Below are 8,495 nucleotides of genomic sequence, written 5' to 3'. Positions count from 1 at the left end.
TCCATTTTATTTTATTTTATTTTATTTCATTTTGCTACCCGTCGTTACAAACGGAACAGAACACGTGACACGTCGTCATCGTGTATTTATTATTATTTTTAGAGGGTTAAAATATTCCATTTGGACCAGTTGATTGGTAAGACAGAGGCGAGGTGTGTGTGTGTGTGTGTGTGTGTGTGTGTGTGTGTGGGGGGGTGGGGGGGGGGGGTCCCTCCTCCTCCTCCTCCTCCTAAGCCCCCCCCCCCCCCCCCTCCCCCCCTATAGCAAGAAGGCACCCAGCTACGAAATACAATACAGACTCAATTAAATGCAGTCTCTGCTGCGATTTAGCGCAATGAATGATAAATTGCTCGTCATCCTCACTCTGTAGGATCCCTGAAATTGCAATAATAGGCAGAATAGTTCTGTAAAATATGCATAGGCCCACATTTACCAAATTTAGTCCTGGAGGGGGCAACTGTCCACGCCTTTGTCAGGAAATTTCTGGTCGAATAGGATGCAGGTTTGTCCCCAAACAGCGTGTGTTTAAGGTCAACCTGCAAACGTTGTTACCTGAGAAGGAGGAAATAAAAATACATCAACTACGTCAGCATATTGAGAGAATGCTGAATAATTTTGTGGCTGTCTAGCGTGAAATTAGTGCAAAGATGTTTAAGCGGTAAACAGTTTTAACAATAATTACAAAGAGGAGGGAGGAATGGAAGGTATTTTATTCTACCTGTGGAACAAGGAGGAAAACAAAACACCGGCTCATTGGAAACGTTCTGCTGGAAACATCTTAACGCAGCCAAGCATTCTCACAGATGTATGTTTAACTCGGGAGACAGAAGGATTTAAAATACTTTTTATTCATGCTGATCATGTTTAATTGTTTTACGATCCTGTTTATGTTCATCTAATTGAGGCCTGGAGAGTGTTCATATTACTTAGTGGAGAGTAAAGCGAACTCCTTTTTATGGACTTTTGTAAACAACAGGGTACATATATATATATATATGTATACACACACACACACACACACCCCTGTTGTTAAAATAAATTAATATTTACATATTTTAAACCTCAATATTCAGGCTTTGAGTCCACAGACAGGATATATATATATATAGTTTATTTATAGTTTATTTATTATTTATACATTTAAAATGTATTCAACATTCATTCAAATAGGCATGACTGCATTACATTTATTCAGAAAATATAAGTATTATATTTTTCTATTTCACCACATATATCAATTAAATTTATATTTTCTGTCTGAATCAAATATTATTAGCAAATGAGCTAATAATAAGCAAATAAGCTTAGCAAATGGATTTCACATACTAAACTGCTCAGATCAACGTTTCGGTTCTTTTTTATATATGCAGCTCGCGCCATCGCACGCTCAACACTGTCTCCAGAGACTTGAAACAGACAAGAAAACATTTATCATTTCATTTTAAAATATAAAAAAAAAAATCCTCATGGGAAGAGACTGAACGATCCGCATTCATTTATTTAGAATTATATATTCTCAGCCGGAGTCACCTGCTGGGTTTGTAAATATGTTGAGGGAAACCACTGAAACTCTTTTAATGACTCGCTTTTAATGACAGTGAGGGGTGTCGCACTAATGTCAGTTATATGAGCTTCGAAGCCCCCCCCCCCCCCAAGGAGAAGTGAAAACCATGCTGAAATTTGAAAAGTTACTTTTGGCTATATTAACAGCGATGCCTAAGTGATGTTGCAGCTTTGGAGTCGATCCATTCTTGCAAACTTAAAGCAAAGATTACAACGACCCCCCCCCCCCCCCCCCCCCCCCATATATCCTTTGAGACGTTCACGTAACGCATATTTCAATCTCTCCTCACTGAGAGCATAAAACAACAAACCCACCATTCATTTGTGAACATATCTGCACATTCTCTTTCCTCCTTCACACACTTACCCCCCCCCCCCCACCCCGCAGAAACACACTAATTGAATAGAACAGAGGAATCAATGAAGGATTGTGCTCCTTGAGCTTCTCTTAGATTTGTTTGTTTGTTTTACAATCATGTTAGCATGATGGGCCCAAACGTGTTGGAACTGGGAGGAAAGCCTGATCTGTAGAGCGAGGAACGGCGACCCACTTGTCCTTCGCAGGAGTACGCATGCAGAAAAGAAGGATGTCAGTTTGGTTTTATCATAAAAATGGAAAAGCTGCAGGAAGAGATTCAGGACGGAGTCAAACACGCGGTGCCGAGAAGACAGACGTCAGCTCGCAGCTCAGGACGGACGATATTCAGCTTTTGGTGGGGATGTGTGGAACGACCAATAGCGAGAGCCGCCTATCAAGGAAAAGTATTGATTTTTCAGTGGCTTGAGAAAGACAGACATACGCCCTGCTACCCCGCTCACACACACACACACACACACACACACACCTCCATTCTCTTTATTCCATTAATCTCTCGGAGCAGTGTAAGATACTGGAGGGTGAGTGTAACATTGTGCAGCTCTAATGTATTCCAGACTTCACTTTGCCTGTGGCATCCATATGTTTAATTCCACTACAAATGTTTTGACAGCAAATGAAACTCGTTTCTTTCTCTTTTTTTTTTCAACATTGCAGAAGAAACCTCCCTCCTTTTCTTTTTGTTATACCCTCTCCTTCCTCTCGCTCTTCCTGCGTCTAGAGGGCTTCTCTCTCTCTCTCTCTTTCTCGAGTGTGAGTGTGTTTCTCAGAAAGAAGCGCGGCGATGCTTTATTTAATTGCTCGTGGACCACCTGGAGTTCCAACATTTCCCCGGGCTGATTTCAGACTCCCTCAGGTCGGCTATATGTGATGTCTATAGCTGACGAGGAGGCGGATGAAATATGTCATTTGCAATGCTAAACTGGTTAAAAAAAAAAAAAATGCTGCATGGATTGTGTTTTATATTCTGTGTTCTCTATTTGTGTGTGTTTACTCAAAAAGCTGTAAAGTAATAAAATAAAGAATTAAAAAGAGAAATCCTGGATTTTATGGCTTTTATTTAATCCCACAGCAACACACACACAAATCTACAGTCAACCTGAGGGCACCCGCTCACACAAAGCACACAGGCGCATGACCTGCAGGTGTGTGAACGACAATGGATGGCATCAACAAGACACTATGCTCTCTGTATTAGTCTCGCACACACACGCACACACACACACACACACACACACACACTGCATCAGGATCTGGAGGGTAGATGAATCGACCAGGAAGGAAGGAGGCTCATGAGGTCACTGGGAGAGAAAGAGGAAAAAGTAGAGGAAGGACTAGAGAGGGTGAGCAAAAACAAGGTGTGTGTGTGTGTGTGTGCGCACGTGCGTGTGTGCGTTTGTGTGTGTGTGTGTGAGAGAGAAAGCGAGAGAGAGAGTGAAGCGGGCAGGGATGGCAGGGAGTGTCTAGCATGTGCTTCCGGTGCAGGATAGCCCATTCATCATTCTCACATGGTGGGTTTACTTTGCCAGTGATAGAAACGGGTGAAGAGCAGCACTACTGGGAGAGGAGGTGTGTGTGTGTGTGTGTGTGTGTGCGTGCATGTGTGTGTGTGTGTGCATGCTGTCAGAAAAGCACATCCATTGCTGAACAAGAGCAATGGCCAAACCAGATGTGAATTTCTGCACATTTCTCCCAGTGTGAGTGTGTGTGTGTGTGTGCGTGTGTGTCATAGGGTCAAATTTACCCCCCCCCCCCCCCCTGTAAATGTCATGCATGTCATATTCATCCTGACCAGGGGGGTGCAATGTGGGGAGAGGCAAACTTTGCAAATATTTGGAGTTCCTTAAAAATGTGATCACACTCACACTCGCATGTTTGCAATGACCACTTTAACCCCCCCCCCCCCCTTAAACCTCTTGTGAAGCCCCTCCCAGCTGCTGCGTGACAGCTTGATGTCTTTAGTTTGGACCCATGCATGTACAGATGTTATTTAGTCAGGCTCATGTTTTACATAGAAACATGTTCGGCATCCTCTGTCTGTAAATATAGTTTTCTTGACTGAATTCATAGTTTGTGGGAAAGAAGCCGTGCAGGAGGGGCCTTTTCTTTGCCCGCTGCCCCCCCCCCCAGAGTCTAGGGTCGCCACTGATTCTGATACACAGCAGAGCCCCCACATTCATATGCTCCTCTACGCAGTCACAGATGTATTTGCACGACACGCAGAGACAGAGGAACGACAACATGACGGCAAAAGATCCAGCTCCACCTTTAAGGCATTGTGTGTGTGGGTTCAGAGTAAGGTCAGGTGACCCAACAGACGATCCCTCATGGTCTCAAACAAACAGCCGCTGCCATGACAACAGCAAAAATATGCAACAGGCCATGTGCTGCCAAAGAGAAGAGGAGGAGGTGGAGGTCAAAGGCTGGAGGAGGATAGATGAGGAGTCACATCCTCCGCCATGCGGGGCAAGCTTCAGCCACTGTAACGACGTCGCACCTCCTCTCCAGGTTTAAAATAAAAAGCAGTTAAATCCTGAATCAGCCCATGTGGAACGCCTGCATGGCAGCTTTTATGACGTTTTGCCTGCTGACCTCTGACCAGCAGGATTCGCTGTTTTTGGTGCTATGAAGAGCCTGAAAGGATGAGCCACATCCCGCCCCCTGCTGGACACATACGGAACCACACTCTGACTTCAGTCAGTCCCATCATCTGAATCTGATTAACTAAAATCAATGAAAGGATCCACGAGAATGCAAGTCAGCAAAGGAGGTGAGATTTGATAGTTTCTTTTGTTTTAATCACACTATTGTTCTTTAAAGGGGAAATGGTGAGAGGTGACAGAGGGGGCAACGGCATGAGGTCTTGCGGTAACTGGGAATTGGGAACACCTGTGTGACTCTGGGCTTCGTCGTATCACAGACATCCATGAATAATACACTGATGTAGTATAAACATGGACGCAGGCTCTCTCTCTCTCTCTCTCTCTTCTGTTCTCTCTTCCCTTTTCCCACAAACACTCAAGCCCACACACTGTTGATGCACACACAGATTCCTCTGACCTTATTTGGGGTCACACAGAGGGGGGACTTAAATGAGTTTCAAATGTTCACATTATTTATTATTGGGTATCATCTCAGTGTACAAATGCCTTACAGATGTTAGCCTCTGGTGCACGTTGTGCTGCTAGTTGTGTGGACGGCGCATGGTTGGGAAATGCTGCACAGTTAAAGCTGCAAGATGAGGCTGGGTGAGGTACCGGGGTCAGGGTACAGTAAAGTGATGGTGCATCTTTGTGGGGTGTGGGGGAGGGGGGGTGAGGCTCTGAGTGACGGGAACAGAAATGAGGGATGATCTTTATGTGGCAGCTTATTTGTTTTTAAATGTAGGAGGCTCAGAGGCCCCAAACTAAAGGCATGAAGCACGGGGGCAAGAGGGGCATCTGTCACTGCACTGTCAGCAGACGCTCGCAGAACGAGCGTAAGATGAGGATAGCGTGACACACGAGCCGCCCGTAGGAGCTTCGCTCGAGCTTCTTCACTCGGCACAGAGGTTGAGACTCGAGTGCGAAGTGAGAAATTGTGCATTAGCAATGTGATCCTGGATATCAAAAGCTGAAACACGTGACTATTCAGTGAATAGAGTTATAAATCTTCTGATCGATTAATTGTGTGTTTTTTTTGTTTTGTCCTTGAACAGCAGATGTGAGACATCTGTGTGAGGATTTCTTAAAGTGGAAGAGCAGTTCTCTGTGTAGTAACAACATTTAAGAGAGAGAATGAATTAAAAATAAATTAATATTGTATTATCTAAATGTAAGTACTACTACTAAGGCTATTAGGATAAGTACAGTTTACCGCAAGGGAAATGTGCAAATAACGGCTGTAACACAAAATATATTTAATTGTGTCAACTGTTTGATTAAATAAATGAATGATTAAATAAAATGTTAAGAAAGTAACTAGTAGATTTTCCAGGTTTGTTCCCCCCTAAAAAAAAATTCTGAGGGAGTGTCCGGTCACATTACATTGATTTCCTCTCATGACCTTAACGTTTCCAACATCCTGGCTGCAGTCCAGATCATGTCAGTGTGCAGTGAGGTCTCCTGATAAACTGCAGGATTAAAGGGTTATGAAAATGTTCTTACTTCTTTGGCCAATAAAATCCAGAGAAATCCTTTGGATTACCTCAGAAATGCATTATTGCAAAAAAGAAAAGAAGGCTGTGCAGTTGATGCTTTCTGTCAGAGTTTTGGACTCAAATGACATTGACACACACACACACACACACGCACAATCAAAGACGTGCACTTATGACATTAATTATGTGAAATTCTCTGCTATTAATGTAAATAGTGGAAATATTGTAATTTAAAGGTGATTAGTAGTTCTGTTAGAATTGTTTTCAAAAATATGTTCCAGGAAACTGGAGAAAAAAAAAAGATTCTTTAAATCATTTTTTGTTTTGTTTTGTTTTTTTACATTTTAGGAAATATAAATGACGGAGCTCAACATGTAGTGCATGGCATATATTATAATTCTAAGGGAGATTCGGGAACTGCAGAATAAAGGTCCGATTCTTCTGAGGTCTGCTAGCAATGAAGCTCTGCAAAAGGTCAGCAGTGAACCCGGGGAGCTGGTTTGGTCAGAAGGCCCGCCTCAGGATAGAGGGTCGGCTGCATCGGATCCTGGACGGGACTGGTGACCTTTCTGATGGCAGAGCAGGGAGGGGGGGGTCTTGGCCTGGGGACACACACACACACACACACACTGAATGCAGGTCATCTATAAATGTGTCCACATGTTGACAAGCAGATACACATCACCTCTGCATTGGGCTTTTTTTTGTGTGTGTGTGTGTGGCTGGTTTGGAGTTGGATATCTGCAAATAAATAAAGAGAAAGAGGAGGGGGCTCTGGCACTTTGTAAAACACCTCGGGTTTCTGTTTTTGGCCTGCACCAGAGAGTCCTTGGCAGAAGCTAAAGGGATGAAAGTAAATAAAAGTGGCCATTATGTGCGGGCTCCAGTAAATAGCTGCTCTCTTGTCTCTGTGTGCTTCAAACAGAGGGGCGGAAGATGCGATCACGAGGAAAGCCCATGTCTTTTCTTCTCCAGCCACCATTGAGGGAGTCTGCCCCCCCCCCCCCCCCCCCCTTCCTCCATTTCTCTCTTCTTCGCTCCCCTTTTCAGCTTTCTTCTTCTGCTTCCTGTTTCTCCCTCCAGTTCACTTCTGTCATCCCTCTCCTCTCGTCCTTCTCCTCTCGCTGTCGTGCTCGGCCCGCCCAGTGTTCCTCAATCATGCAGGAAGGGGAGAGATCAATGGTGTCCTCGGAGAGGGAATTACACAGCTGAATTTTGATGAGCGCAGAAGAAAGAAAGAGGAAGGCAGAACAAGTAGAGGCGGGGAAGGCATGTGAAAAGGGAGCGAGGGAAGGAGGATAGAATATCCTTCACGAAAAAAGAAATGGGAAGAATGTGGAGAAGCATGAAGACGACTGGATGAGTGTGAGTGAGCCTCGCAACGCATCAGGACCAAAACAAATGAAATTAAAATCCTTAAAAAGTCATCTTCAGCGTGTTGTTGTGGTGTGTGTGTGTGTCCGAAATGAGCTCACTCTGAGAATCCGCCCATTATTTTGCTGACAGGTGAATATGTGTGCTTGCGTCATATTTGCTGCAAATGAAGACATATTTCCTGTTTATTAATAATATGTTGCGCACACACACACACACACACAAGAGGCAGAGACAGAGGAAACATCATCTGTATGTTATGTTTTATGAGGGGAGAAGCTATCATGTTGTGATGTCGCTTGAATATGACCTTTGACCTTTACCCCCTTTTCATTCTGTACATCTTCAAAGCACAACCATTTAAATTACAAAGTTTCATTGTCCACCTCATGCAACTTTTTTTAATGTATTTTAGTAGCAGCAAATAATAAATAAATACTACTCAAGGCAAGACACAATTTTAATGTAGCTGAACCAACCTGTCATTTTACATTATGTTCGTCATGTGTCCGAATAAAGATGTAAAAAAAACAAGATAATATTTTAGTACTGTTGTTTAAATCAGCTCAGAAACCTCCATGTTCACTCCTTCCATCTCATCTGGCTGCATTCTGCGCCTCCACGCTCGCAAGATCCAAGAGGCTGACGAAATACTGTGAGAAAATCTTTATTTCATTATAAATTTTTTTTTTTTTTTTACATGATTTCGAAACGCTCAAAAGCGCTGCATACAAACGTGGCAAACCGTCCGGCCCAGACCTCCAGGCGCTTTCACCTCGCTGCTTCAGTGTCAAACCGCTGTCTGTTTCTTGTCATGTCTTTTCCCTGTAATCCTTTCATGGTTGGGAAAATTCCCCTCACATTAAGTGTATTTCACACACATATTTTAAAAGCCCTTTTAGCCTGGCCTATTAGACTGCTATCATGCCAGACTCTGCTGGGTTTGCTGAGGCTGTTGTCCGTTCTGGCTCCGTCTATCATAAATCGTGGGAATCATTAAAGGAAAATAAAATATTAATCCTAATATTCATTGGGTAAAGGACC

This window comes from Brachionichthys hirsutus, chromosome 21 (assembly GCF_040956055.1).
Source record: "Brachionichthys hirsutus isolate HB-005 chromosome 21, CSIRO-AGI_Bhir_v1, whole genome shotgun sequence".
Classification (NCBI taxonomy): domain Eukaryota; kingdom Metazoa; phylum Chordata; class Actinopteri; order Lophiiformes; family Brachionichthyidae; genus Brachionichthys; species Brachionichthys hirsutus.
Note: the sequence above shows the minus strand (reverse complement) of the source record.